This window comes from Nycticebus coucang, chromosome 20 (assembly GCF_027406575.1).
Source record: "Nycticebus coucang isolate mNycCou1 chromosome 20, mNycCou1.pri, whole genome shotgun sequence".
NCBI classification, from domain to species: Eukaryota; Metazoa; Chordata; class Mammalia; order Primates; family Lorisidae; genus Nycticebus; species Nycticebus coucang.
The window spans coordinates 18,869,751-18,886,018 of NC_069799.1; positions in this window are offsets into that span (position 1 = coordinate 18,869,751).

Here is a 16,268-nt window from a genome sequence, read left to right on the forward strand (position 1 = left end):
TCTCTAATGAAACTTTCCAAGCAAGAAGACAATGGTCATCTACCTTTAATCTACTTAAACAGAACAATTTCCAGCCCAGAATTTTATACCCTGCTAAACTAAGCTTTAATATTGATGGAGAAATTGAATCATTTACGGATATACAAACATTGAGGAAATTCACCAAAACAAGACAGGCTCTACAGGAAATATTTCAACCTGTTCTACAAACTGACCATCACAATAGATCAGCAACAAAGAACTCAGAAATTAAACGACAGAACATAACTTCCACACTGATGCAAAAGATAAAACTAAGCAATGGACTCTCTCTCACAAAATAAGATGAATAGAATACTACCAAACTTACCAATTATCTCAGTAAATGTTAATGGCTTGAATTCCCCACTGAAGAGACATACATTGGCTGACTGGATTAAAAAACACAAGCCATCCATTTGCTGTCCGCAAGAAACACACCTGGCTTCAAAAGACAAATTAAAACAAGTCAAGGGTTGGAAGACAATTTTTCAGGCAAATGGAATTCAGAAGAAAAGAGAAGTTGCAATCTTATTTTCAGATACATGTGGATTTAAAGAAACTAAAGTCAAAAAAGACAAAGATTGTCATTTTATATTGGTCAAGGGAAAAATACAACAAGAAGATGTTTCAATTCTAAATATTTATGCACCCAATTTTAATGCTCCCAGATTCTTAAAACAGACCCTACTCAGTCTGAGCAATATGATATCTGATAGTATGAAAATAACAGGGGTCTTTAACACTCCTCTTACAGAGCTGGACAGATCTTCTAAACCAAAATTAAACAAAGATATAAGAGATTTAAATGAGACCCTAAAACAACTGTGCTTGATAGATGCATACACAACACTGCATCCCAAAGATAAAGAATACACATTCTTGTCATCACCCCATGGAACATTCTCCAAAACTCATTGTATCCTGGGACACAAAACAAACATCAACAGAATAAAAAGAATTGAAATTTAACCTTGTATTTTCTCAGACCATAAGGCACTAAAGGTGGAACTCAACTCTAACGAAAACATTCAACCCCACACAAAGGCATGGAAATTAAATAGCCTTCTGTTGAATGATAGATGGGTGCAGGAAGAAATAAACAGGAAATCATTAACTTCCTTGAGCATAACAACAATGAAAACACAAGATACAAAAACCTGTGGGATACTGAAAAAGCAATTTTGGGAGGAAAATGTATTGCTTTAGATGCCTACATTCAAAAAACAGAAAGAGAGCGCATCAACAAACTCACAAGCCATCTTATGGAACTGGAAAAAGAAGAACAATCTAAGCCTAAACCCAGTAGAAGAAAAGAAATATCCAAAATCAAATCAGAGATCAATGAAATTGAAAACAAAAGAATCGTGAAACAAGGAGTTGGTTTTTTGAAAAAATAAATAAAACAGATAAACTTTTGGCCATACTAACTTGAAATAAAAAAGTAAAATCTCTATTAACTTCAATCAGAAATGATAAAGGGGAAATAACAACTGATCCCACAGAGATACAAGAGATCATTTCTGAATAATACCAGAAACTCTATGCCCAGAAATTTGACAATGTGAAGGAAATGGATCAATATTTGGAATCACACCCTCTCCCTAGACTTAGCCAGGAAGAAATAGAGCTCCTGAACAGACCAATTTCAAGCACTGAGATCAAAGAAAAAATAATAAATATTCCAACCAAAAAATGCCCTGATCCAGACAGTTTCAAACCAGAATTCCATCAAACCTTCAAGAAAGAGCTTATTCATGTACTGCAGAAATTATTCCATGAAATTGAGGAGGAAGGAATCTTCCCCAACATGTTCTATAAAGCAAACATCACCCTGATACCAAACCAGGAAAAGACCCAACTAAAAAGGAGAATTTCAGGCCAATCTCACTCATGAATATAGATGCAAAAATTCTCAACAAAATCCTAGCCAATAGATTATAGCTTATCATCAAAAAAGTCATACATCATGAGCAAGTAGGTTTCATCCCAGGAATGCAAGGCTGGTTTAACATACACAAGTCCATAAACGTTACCAACCGTATTAACCCAGGCAAAAATAAAGATCACATGATCCTCTCAATAGATGCAGAAAAAGCATTTGATAAAATCCAGCATGGTTTTCTAATTAGAACACTGAAGAGTATAGGCATAGGTGGCACATTTCTAAATGATTGAAGCTATCTATGACAAACCCACAGCCAATATTTTACTGAATGGAGTAAAACTGAAAGCTTTTCCTCCTAGAACTGGAACCAGACAAGGTTGTCCTCTGTCACCTTTACTATTCAACATAGTGCTGGAAGTTCTAGCCAATACAATTAAGCAAGACAAGGAAATAAAGGGAATCCAAATGGGAGCAGAGGAGGTCAAAGTCTCCCTCTTTACTGACGACATGATCTTATACTTAGATAATCCCAAAGACTCAACCACAAGACTCCTGTAAGTCATCAAAAAATACAGTAATGTCTCAGGATATAAAATCAATGTCCACAAGTTAGTAGCCTTTGTATTGCCAGTAACAGTCAAGATGAGAAGCTAATTAAGGTCACAACTCCCTTCACCATAGTTTCAAAGAAAATGAAATACCTAGGAATACACCTAATGAAGGAAGTGAAGAACCTCATAAAGAATTATGGGTGGTGCTTGTGGCTCAGTGAGTAAGGTGCCCGCCCCATACACCGAGGGTGGTGGGTTCAAACCCAGCCCCAGCTGAACTGCAACCAAAAAATAGCCGGGCGTTATGGCAGGCGCCTGTAGTCCCAGCTGCTTGGGAGGCTGAGGCAGGAGAATTGCGGAAGCCCAAGAGCTAGAGTTTGCTGTGAGTCCTGTGTACATCATGGCACTCTCCTGAAGGCTGTAAGGTGAGACTCTGTCTCTACAAAAAAAAAAAAAAAAAAAGAAAAAGAAAATTATGAACTCCTCAGAAAGAAAATAGCAGAGGATATTAACAAATGGAAGAACATATCATGCTCGTGGATGGGAAGAATCAACATTGTTAAAATGTCTATACTTCCCAAAGCAATCTACCTATTCAATGCCATCCCTATTAAAATACCAACATCGTACTTTCAAGATTGGAAAACATGATTCTGCATTTTATATGGAACTAGAAAAAAAAACCATATAGCTAAGGCAGTTCATAAAAATAAAGCTGGGGGCATCACCATACCAGATTTTAGACCACACTACAAAGCCATAGTGGTCAAGACAGCATGATACTGGCACAAAAATAGAGAAATAGACACTTGGAATTGAATAGAAAACCAGAAAATGAAACTAACATTTTACAGCCACCTAATCTTTGATAAACCAAACAAGAACATACCTTGGGAGAAAGACTCCCTATTCAATAAATGGTGTTGGGAGAACTGGATATCCACATGTAAAAGACTGAAACTGGATCCACACCTTTCCCCACTCACAAAAGATTGATTCAAGATGCATAAAGGACTTAAATTTAAGACGTGAAACAATAAAAATCCTCAAAGGATTTTTAGGAAAAACACTGGAAGATATTGGCCTGGGGATAGAGTTCATGAAGAAGACTGCCATGGCAATTGCAACAACAAAAAAAATAAACAAATGGGACTTCATTAAACTGAAAAGCTTCTGTACAGCTAAGCAGACAACCAAAGCAGATAGACAACTTACACTATGGAAAAGGATAGTTTCATATTTTGAATTAGACAAAGGCTTTATAACTAGGATCTATAGATAACTCAAATTAATCCACATGAAAAAAGCCAACAATCCCATATATCAATGGGCAAGAGTCATAAATAGAACCTTCTCTAAAGAAGGCAGACAAATGGCTAACAAACATATGAAAATATGTTCATCATTCTTATCTATTAGAGAAAAGAAAATCAAAACCACCCTGAGATACCATCTAAGCCAAGCAAGAATGGCCCACATCACAAAATCTCAAAATGGCAGATGCTGGCATGGATGTGCAGAGAAGGGACCACTTTTACACTGATGGTGGGACTGCAAACTTGTACAACCTTTTTGGAAGGAAGTATAGATAAACCTCAAAGAACTCAAGCTATACCTCCCATTTGATCCTGCAATCCCATTACTGGGCATCTACCCAGAAGGAAAAAAATCCTTTTATCATAAGGACACTTGCACTAGACTGTTTATTGCAGCTCAATTTACAATTGCCAAAATGTGGAAACAGCCTAAATGCCCACCAACCCAGAAATGGATTAACAAGCTGGGGTATATGTACACCATGGAATACTATTCTGACATTAAAAAAAATGGAGACTTTACATCCTTCGTATTAACCTGGATGGAAGTGGAAGACATTATTCTTAGTAAAGCATCACAAGAATGGAGAAGCATGAATCCTATGTACTCAATTTTGATATTAGGACAATTAATGACAGTTAAGTTCATGGTGGGTGTGGAGGAAGGGGAGAGCAGAGAGAGAAAGAAGGAGGGAGGGATGGAGAAAGAAAGAGCAGAGAGAGAGAGGGAGGGAGGGAGGTGGGTTGGTCTTTTTGTTGCCACACCTTTTGGGGGCAAGACACGATTCCAAGAGGGACTTTACCTAAAAGATGCAATCAGTGTAAACTGGCTTATTGTACCCTCAGTGAATCCCCAACAATAAAAAATAATAATAAAAAGAAAGGAAATGAAATTGAGAACAAAAGAACCATTGAGGAGATTAAGACAACAAAAAGTAGGTTCTTTGAAAAAATGAATTAAATGGATAAACCTTTGGCTAATCTAACTAGAAACAGAAAAGTACGATCTCTAATAACCTCACTCAGTAATAAAAGAGGGAAAACAACAACAGATGTCTCAGAGGTACAAGAGATTATCTCTGAGTACTACAAAAAACTCTATGCCCAGAAATTTGACACAGAAATTTTCCTCTATTTTGAGGACAGATACTAATATCTGGAATCATACTACCTTCCTAGACTTAACCAGGAAGAATTAGAACTTTTGAACAGACCAATACCAAGCACAGAAATTTCAAAAATAAAAAAGCTTCCAAAAACAACAACAACAAAAAAGTAATGGACCAGATGATTTTTCACCAGAATTCAAACAAACATTCATGGAAAGAGCTCATACCTATGTTGCAGAATCCATTCAAAAACATTGAGAAGGAAGGAACACTTCCAAGTCATTCTCAGGAGTAAATATCTTCCTGATAACAAAGCCATAAAAAGGACCCATTAAAAAAAGAAAACACAGACCAATATCACTAATGAATAGAATGCAACAATACTCGATAAAATCCTAGCAAATAGAATAAAGATACACATTAAAATATGTATATATGCATACATACATATATATGTATACACACATATATACACATCCATAAACATACATATATAGTGTATGTATACACACACATATACACATACATTTATACATATATGTGTATATATAATGTGTAATGTGTATAAATGTGCGTGTGTGTATACACACACACACACACACACACACGCACGTAAATGATCAGGTGGGCTTTATTCCAGGGATGCAAAGTTAGTTCAACATATGCAAACCTATAAATAAAATTTGTTACATAAATAGCACCAAAACCAAAGACTATATAATGCCCTCAATAGATGTAGAAAAACCATATGACAAAATGTAGCACTCTGTTCTGAAAAGAACACTTAAGAAAATAGGCATAGATGGAAATTTCTTAAACTGAAAAAAGCCATCTATGACAAACTCATAGTTAACATCGTACTGAAAGGAGTAAAACTGAAAGTATTTTCACTTAGAACTGGAACCAGACAAGGATGCCCACTATTACCACTACTATTTAACATACCCCAGGAAATCCTAGCCAATGAAATCAGGGAAGAGAATGAGAGCAAGCGTATCTAAATTCGGACAGAGGAAGTCAAACGTTTGTTCTTTGCTGGTGATATAATCTCATCATTAGATAACTTTAGGTACTCAACTACAAAATTCCTAGAAGTGATCAAGAAATACAGTAATGTCTCAAGATATAAAAGCAATAGCCAAAGTTCAGTAGCTTCATATACTAGTAACAGTCAAGCTGAGAATCAAATGAAAGACACAATAATTTTCAAAACAGCTTCAAAGAAAATGAAATACTTGGGAATATACCTAACAAAGGATGTGACTTATCTCTGCAGAGATAACAAGAAAATGCTAAGAAAAGAAATAGCAGAAGAGATTGATAAATGGGAGAACAGGGTGGTGCCTGTGGCTCAAAGAAGTAGGGTGCCGGCCCCATATACTGGAAGTGGTGGGTTCAAACCCAGTCCCAGCCAAATACTGCCAAAAAAGGGGGGAGACTATAACATGCTCATGGCTGGGAAGAATTAATTTCGTTAAAATGTCTATACTACCCAAAGTGCTCTACTTATTTAATGCAATCCCCATTAAAACAATAATATCATAGTTTGAAGAACATGAAAACGTAATACTTCATTTCTTATGCAATTAGAAGAATCCCTGAATAGTGAACACAATTCTAAGAAATAAAAACAAATGTGGAGGTATTATTTTACCAGTCTTCAGGTTATACTACAAGTCTGCGATGATCAAAACAACATGACATTGACACAAAAGTGGAGACATAAATCTGTGGAACAGAATAGAACACCTAGAGATGAAACCAGCCTCTTACCACCATCTGCGCTTTAAAAAAACCAAGCAAAAGCATACACTGGGGAAAGGAATCTCTACTTAATAAATGGTGCTAGAAAAACAGGTTAGCCATATGTAAAGACCGAAACAAGACATGCATCTCTCATCAATTATAAAAATCGGCTCACAACAGTTAACAGATTTAAATATAAAATATAAAATGATAAAAACTCGAGAAGAAAATGTGGGAATAATCTAAATAATATTAGCCCATGGAAATATTTTATGAAGATGAACCTGTTAGTAACTGAAGCAACAAAATAAATAAATGGGACCTGATCAAGCCAAAAATATTCTGCACAGTTAAAGATACATTAAAGTAAATTGACAACTATGGAAAAAAGTATGGAGAATGCTCCAAGAACTAAAAGTCGACTGTCCATTTAATCCTGCATTCCCATTATTGGATATCTATCCCAAAGAAAAAGAAATTATTTTACCAATAAAATATTTGCATTAGAATTTTCATTGAATTTCAATTCACAATTGTCAAGATATGGAATCAACCCAAGTGCGCATCAAATCATGAATGGATTAACAAAATGTGACATATGTATACTACGGATTACTATTCAACCATAAAGAAATATGCAAAATTTACATCTTTTATATTTATTGTGGATAGAGTTGGAGAAAACTCTCCTAAGTAAATTATCACAAGAATGGAAAAACAAGCATCTAATATACTTAATACTAATTGGAAATTAGAAGATGAACAACTACATGCTCACATAAGAGGAAAACACAATTGAATTCAAGAAGGGAAGAAGGGAAAGAGGAAGGTGGAAAAGAATAGGAAGAAAGCTTGCTAAGCTCTAACCTAATGGGCACAATCTAGGGGTACATGGCATACCTCCCAGGTGTTCAACTACAACTTGAATTTTACCTAACAAATGCAAACAATGTAATCTAATTATGTTTATGCTTATATTAATCTAAAATTAAAAAAAGGAACAAAGAGGCATTACTCTTCCTCATACAAATCAAATACAAAAATGCAAACAAATGCATTCTACTCCACAAAAAAAGATTTAAAAAATATAATGAAACAGAACAGAGAGCCCAGAAATAAACCCTAGTATATATTACATCACCACAAAATAGCCATGAACACAAATGGAAAAATTAGAAATGAAAATGAAAACTCATTTCAATAAATGTTTATGAATTTTGAATATCTATATGAGAGAAAAATGAAATTAGATCCCTCTTTTGCTCTATGTACAGAATATATCTTAAATGCACTAAATACTGAGACAAAAGAAATACAAGAAAACAAATTTTTTTTTTTTAGAAGAAAATACAAGGGAAATATCCTGATATGGCCCCTGGAACATTTTTCCTGGAAGTGACAACAAATACATAAGCAAAAATATAAAGAAGAGAAAACTGAGATTACATTAAGCTTTGAAATTTCTGCACATCACCAAAAACATTGAGTAGAATGAAAATTCCTCCTAATAATGGGTAAAAAGAGATGTAATTCACATATTTGATAAGCGTTAACATCCAAATGATATAAACAATGACTAAAATTTATCAACAGAATGCTAATAACGATTAAAAAATGGACAATAAATTGATCAGGCATTTCTGCCAAGAACATAGATAAATGCAAGAAGCACATAGAAAGATTCTCAAAAATTACTAATCTTTGGAGAAATGCAAACCAAATCAATGTGAGATATACTTTCACACCCATTAGAATGACAAATAAGAAATAAATTTTAAAGTCCTGTAAGAATGTAGAAAAATTTAAACTCTTGGGCGGCCCCTGTGGCTCAAGGAGTAGGGCGCCGGTCCCATATGCCGGAGGTGGTGGGTTCAAACCCAGCCCCGGCCAAATTAAAAAAAAAAAAAAAAAAAAAAAAAAAAGAAAAATTTAAACTCTTGTGTTCTTTTGGGGAAAAAATGAGGTACCCACTTTAAAAAAATAGGATAGAGGATTGTAGAAGTTAAAAATGGACTGAATATATGACCAGCAATTTTATTTCTGAATATTTATCCAAAGTATGCAAAGCAAGAGTTAGAAAAGATATTTGTATACTCATGTTCATTGCACCATTACTCAAAAAAGTTAAAAAGTAGAAGCAACCTAGATGTCCTGCAACTGATAAAAACATTATTATGGCATATTACTCAGCATTTAAAATGGAAATCGTGTCCCCTGCTATCATAAAAATAAACCTTGAAATATGTTATGTTAATTGACATAAGGTAGTAAGAAAGCAAAGGATAGTGTATGATTCCAAATGTATGAGATATCTTAAGTAGCCAAATTCATAGAAAAAGAAAGTAGAATGGTGTTTGTCAAGGACTTGAGAAAGGGTAAATTGGCAGATGTTATTTAACAGACAGTGAGTTTTGCAATATGTAAAAATTCTAGAATTATTTTGTAAATCAAAGTGAATATATTCAACATTAGTAAACCGTATAATTAAAAAATTTACAATGTCAAATTTTATATTATATGTCCCTGCCACAAAGATTTTTTAAAATGAAAACCAAAAGGGATACAGATTTATAAAATTTTCTAAAAATTACCTTTAAATTACAAGTGTTACTCTTACACAAACATTATACAGATGAATCAATACAAACCAGGTGAAATATTCAGACTCCAGGACAAAGTCCTGATTTATTTCTATGCTTACTCACTTAGACAGAATAAAACAACCTTTTGAAAAAGCCAAAAAATAATAATAATAATAAATTTTTGAGGTAAGCCAGAAACCAAGTTTCCTGGGGTCCCACCCCAGGGTCAGGGTCTGTTAAGACCTGTGGGTCTGCCAATGACTGACTGAAGAAATAAAAAGGTAGAAATAATGAGAAAGAAAGACACAAGAGACACAGAATAGAATTTTAAAAGGTAAGAACTCATGGGACCACCACCCACATGTGTAATTCTGATGGTGGCCCTGAGTGTCAGTTCCACTTAGCTTTTATTGAAGGCTATTTGCTTATTAGCCCAAGGGTAAGCTGAGGAAGGGAACAGAGATGCCAGCAGTTTCTCTGAGTGAGCATGTGGTTTCTGTAATCATGAACTTTAATGATCTGAGCAGCCTTGAGAAATATGGAACCTGAGCCTTGTGTTGGGGCAGGCTTCTGTCCTGAGGTCACACACATAGATTCTCAGGGGGCTGTTAATCATACTAGTTAACTGTGGAGTAAAACATCACTGATGTCAATCTCCTCTGAAGAATCAGTGGAAGAGAGGAATTTTTGTCTCATCACCGCCACAGAGGGTGTTCCTCTGTGATAAGGAATATAAGCCCTCCTACCCATATTTCAGGTCTTGAGCTATTCCCTGGATCTCTGCCCCAGGCAAATACAAATCTCTACAACGGGTATTTGTTTTGACTGTTTACTGGGCAAAAAATGGCCTACTTAATGTATCTTGCCAGGCCTGGCCATAGCATCTTCTGTAGCTGTTATTCCTTCAGAGTGTTTACAGACCCAACAGGGGTATTAGAAAGCTATATCTCCAATAGGCCAGAGTTCTAGGAAAAGAAGGAAACTTGCACAGATAAGAAATTTAGCAGTGGCTGGTTTAAAGGTAAACTAGCTCAGTTTCCTTTGTTCCAACTCACTCAGCTTACTTTTTAAATTTTCCCTTTTTCTGGGGGTGTTTTCCCTGTGAAGAATGGGCTCTTTGGTCCCCACAGAAACACACACAGACACACAGACTAACCCTCATAATTTTACTGGTGATAAGCATATGGCTGATTTATGTTTTAATCAAACCCCACATGTAGTTAAATTATATATAAAGTTTCAAATTCTTATTCAAAATAATAATACCCAGAAGAACATAAAATAAGAATAATAAATTGATTCAAGGAATCTATTCTAAAAAAGAAATACAATATAAAGTTGCAAGAATAGATGACTACAATATTTGTCACTGTGGACCCATGCAGAGCAAGCATTTTGAAAATTGGTAAGTAGCCTATTCCACAAGTTTTATAGAAAATGCATTATCATCATGAATAAAGAACTCTAATTAGAAAATTTTAATAAGTATTTTTAATCACTAAATATTATGTTATTAACATACAGATGCTATTAGCAAAATAAAAAGGCCATATTCCAGCATTTAAAGAAAAAATCTTACATTTGAAAATAAAGATAAAAATATAATTTTTCTACTAGATAGTGAGAGTAACTGATATATGAAATAAACATTTGGAAGCACTGAACAAGAGAAATGGACACAACCTTCTCCCAAGAAGACAGAAGAATGGCCAAGAAACACATGAAAACATGCTCATTGTTCCTAATCTCAGAGAAAAGCAAATCAAAACTGTTGAGATAGCACCTAATCCAGTGAGAATAGCCCATATCACAGAATCCCAAAGCTTCAGAAGTTGGCAAGTGTGCACAGAGAAAAGAAAACTATACACTGTCCATGGAATTTCAAACTAATACAGCATTTTTGAAAAGAAGCATGGATTCTCAAAGAGCTGAAAATAGACTTTTCTTTGGTCCCACAATCCCATAACTAGGTATTTACCAAGAAGGAAAGAAAAAAATTTTTTTTCCATAAGGGCATTTGCACTTGAATGGTTTCTAGTAGCTCAGTTCACAATCACAAAGATGTGTGGAAACAGCCCAAGAGCCCATCAACCCATGAATACATTCATAAACTGTGGTATATGTGCATCTTGAAATACTATTCAGCCATAAAAAGCTGGAGACTAGGTAAGTGCCAGTAGCACAGTGTTTACAGTGCCAGTCACGTACACCCAGCCTGGTGGGTTCAAACCTGGCTGGGCCTGCTAAACAACAGTGGCAACTGCAACAAAAAATATCCGGGCATTATGGCAAGTGCCTATCGTCCCAGCTCCTTGGGAGGCTCAGGCAAGAGAATCTTTTAAGTCCAAAAGTTGGAGGTTACTTGAGCTGCAATGCCAAGCCAGGCACTCTACCATGGGGGACAAGGTGAGACTCTGTCTCAAAAAAATGTTGGAGACTTTATATCTTTTATATTTACCTAAATGGAGCTGAGGAACATTCTCCATAGAAAAGTATCTCAAGAATGGAAAAAGAGCATCTCATGTACTCTATAATAATTTGAAACTAGCAGATGAACAACTACAGGTTCACAGAATAGGAAAACCATAATTTAATTCAAGAAGAGGGAAGGGGGAAGGTTGAGGGGCAGAGTAAGCCCACCCCCCACCCAATAGATACAAGGTAGAAGTATACAGCACCCTCCTGGGTAAATAAATCAAATCCAACTTTGAGTTTTCCTAGCAAATGCAAAAACTGTACTCTAAGTATAAATACTATTCTGTTAAACTGAAATAAAAAAGATAAGATGAAATAAATATTTGGGAATAAAGTATATTATCATTTATACATAGGTAAAGGAAAGTAGATGAAAATTCTACCAATTCTTCTCTTCCCTGAAGTAAATGTAAATATTTACATTAAATAAAATTAATATTTTATTAAATAAGAGGTTCCTATTATCTAATTCACCTCATAGAATGTGAAAACTATAGTATATTATTCTTAACTTTTGAAAACAATTATAGAAAATTTTGAAATGAAACAAATCAGAAATTAAAAATATAGTGAAAGGAAATTTGCCAAGTTAGTGTATTGGGAGAATCCACTCATATATTTCCACACAAGAAAAATAATTTGGCATCCATCCATGGAAGAAATACATTTATGTAAATTTTGAGAGGTAAATATAAGATTGTAAAACCCTAGTGGAACTCAGGACCCAGGAGGGCCAGGTTGAGAAAGCAGGGTCTCATCCAGGTGGCAAAGTTAAAGACTCATTGTCCTAATTACAGACTAGAAAATGTCTCATCTAACTTGGTTCCACTGAGTCTCCAACTCTTTTCAGCCACAGTCTGTGAGTGGTCCTGCTCATTCAGAGATGTGGGTGGAAACACACCTATCTGCACTCATGGAGGCAGATTGAAAATTTATCATGATGAATTTATATTATATGTTTAAATCACTAAAAGAGACACAAGTATAACTCTTTAAAAATGACCTTCAAATGACAAGTGTTATTTTCACACAATGATAACCCTGATTCATCCCTAAACACAAGGTGAAATTAAGATTTGTTCTTGGCTATGTTCCTGAAAGCACTCCTGTGATTCAGTTGCAGCTTTTTTAGCTACAGTTCACGTCCAGTCCTTCCTGTGCATAGATCCACACAGTGACCTGAAGGGAAACTTCTCAGGCACTCAATGGGAACCAGTCCCATTCCCAACTCTGGTATCACACCTACCATGTGCAAACCCAACCTCAGAAGCCTATCCTAGTTGCCTACCCTATAGATCAAAATTCTGAAGGCAGTCCACTTTTCCTAGAAACAAGAGAAGATTTAAAACCACACAATCCCTTCATGACAGGCCAAAGACACACTCCTCTGCAGAGCAAGGGGCAGCCTTGTGAACTTGCTACAACAATTATTCACTGAAAACACAAAGCAGAATCCTTTACACCAAATACCTAACAAGAAAATATCTTTCCCTGAAAAAAAATTATAAAAACTGGAAGAAGGGCGGTGCCTGTGGCTCAAAGGAGTAGGGCGCTGGCCCCATATGCCGGAGGTGGCAGGTTCAAACCCCACCCCGGCCAAAAACTGCAAACAAACAAACTGGAAGAAGTGTTTGAGCCTTTAAATGCACAGAGACCAATGAAGATTATAGTGTTTCTATGCTTAATCCTTCGATTTTATCCCATACTACAAGTCCTAATATTAAAATTTGGCAAGAATATGATGAAAACATTCAAATTCAAGAGGAAAAAGTAAAGTTTTCACTGTTTGCTAGGCTGAGCAAGAATGGGATTCTGTTTCTACTAAAAATATAAAAAATTAGTTGGGCATTGTGGCTGGCATGTGTAGTCCCAGCCATTTTGAAAGCTGAGGCAGGAGGATCACTTGAACCCAGATGTTTGAGGTTGCTGTAAGCTAGGACAAGACTATGGAACTCTAACCTAGGCAAGAGTGAGATTCTGTTTCAAACAAAATAAAATTTGCTGTTTTGGGATGACATAATCATATATAGAAACTTGAAGACAACACGAAAAAAACTATTTGAATTAACAACAACTCTCAGTTAATGCTCAAAATAGGAAATTTACATACAAATATCAGCTATGTTTCCATATGCTAAAAAACTGTCCTAAAAATAAGGAAGAAAACAATCTCAATAGCATCAAAATAATAAATTTTTAAGTAATACATTTAATCAAGGAGGTAAAAGACCTTTATACCGAAAACTATAATATATTAATGAAAGGAATTGAAGACGACATGAATAACTGAAAAGATACTTCATGTTTATGGATTGAAGGAATAAATATTGTTAAAGTTCCATATTATCCCAAACAGTCTATGGAATCAATGCTGTCCCTATAAAAATGTCAGGACATTTTTCACAGTATTAAAAAGTTAATGAAGAAGTTCTTAACATTACCAATAATCATTATTTAAAAAATGGCTAGTATTTGAGGAGCCAAAGCAATCTTGAGGAAGAATAAAGTATCTTTCTAAGTTCAAACTATATTTCAAGGTCCAGTAATAAAAACAACATGGTATGTACATAAATAACACAAGAAACAATGGGACAGAATAAAGAGCCCAGGAATAAACTGATGTATGTAACATCAGCTAATCTATGATAGGATCACCAAGAATACATGATGAATAAACTATGGTCTCTGCAATACTTGGTACTGGGAAAACTGAATACTCATAAGGAAAAGAATGAAGTTAGACCATTTTTTCATGCCATGCCCCCCCAAATTACAGGTTTATAAAGAGGTGTTCATCTTCAACGATCATCAGGCAAATGCAAATCAAAACCATGATGAGATCTCACCTCATACCTACTAGGATAACTATTATCAAAAAGGAAACAGATAACAAGTGTTGATGTGAAATTAAACATTTTTAAACTAAATGTATAGAAAAACTTTCTTGACATAAATCTTGCAATGATTTTTTTTGTTTTCAATATGACATAAGAAGTGGAACAAAAGAAACATATCAGCAAGTTGAACTGCATCAAACTAAAAATCTTCTGCAAAAAATAAGAAAAATATATGCAATCTGAAGAGAAACAAATCTATCAAGTATAGAACATAAATGTCTTAAAACATTGATTAAGTAAATGAGGTGAAAGCTATGTTAATTAGTTAGATGTAAGCAATCCATTTTGTACAAAACATCAACACATTGAACCCACAAAGACATAAATGTATTAATGATCTATGTGTATATGACTTAATAAAAAGGAAAAAAATCCACTGGAAGAGAAAAAATATTGTGAATTACATATATTATAAGATGTTAATATCCATAAATATATAAGAAATTCATATAATTCAAAGGCAAGCATATCAATCATCACCATACAATTGAAAAATAGGCAAGAAATAGAAAAGATTTTTTTAAAGGAAAACACACAAGTAGACAACAGGTGCGTGAAGTTCTTAACATTACCAATAATCAGGCAAAATCAAATCAAAACCATGATGAAATATTGCTTAGTATCTACTATGATACCTAATATCAAAAAGAAAAGAGATATTAAGTATTGGCAGGTGTGTGGAGAATAAAAGACCCTATAAAATGTTGCTGTTCATAAATTGATAGAGTTATCACGCAGATCTGTTTAAAAAGTTAAAAATATATCACTACTATATAGCCCAGGAATCTCACTTATGGATATTTCATGAAATAAAATAAAAATAAGTATCTCAAAAAAATATTTGCATCTCATTTTTATTCCACCATTATGTACAATTGCCAAGATAATGGAAACTATTGAAATGGCTGTTCAAGATGAACAAGTAAAAATGTATGAGTGCACACTCACCATAGACTATTGTTCAGGCATAAAAATGATGAATATTTTGCAATGTCAACACCATAGATGGATCTGGTGGACCTTTAGCAAAGTAACATATGGCTGGCACAGAAAGAGAAATACTGCTATGGGCAACTTTAAAAAGCTGAACTCATAGAAGCAAAGACTACAACAGCAGTTGCCAGGGCCAGGAGGCAGAAAAGTGTGGTATTGACGATCAAGGGTAGCAACTTTTACTTGTAAGATGAATAAGTCTTGGAAAATTAATGTACAGCACCATGTTTCCAGTTAATAATATAAAAAGGTAAAAAAATAATAATTATAATAGTATTTTGTAGGCTTAAAATTTGCCAAGACAGTAGACCTTAAGTGTTCTCACTATAAATAAATAGTTAACATGTAAGATGATGGATGTATTTATTACCTTGAGTATATTATATCATAACGAACATACATGTCAAATTATTACATTATATGTAATATATATAATTGTATCTGTGAAAAAATTCTCATATTACACACATGCACACACATTTATACATATATACATTTTAATGACACATTTATGATAATTTACTACACAGCAGAAAATTATGAAATAAAAGTTATCAAAATATTAGGTATCAGTTGGGAGTATAATAATATCCTTGGCAATTCTAATCTCCTCAATGACACAGTATATTTTAGAATTATAAGAGGTAAGTAGACAACATTAACTACATTACAGTTGAAAAATTGGGGCATAGA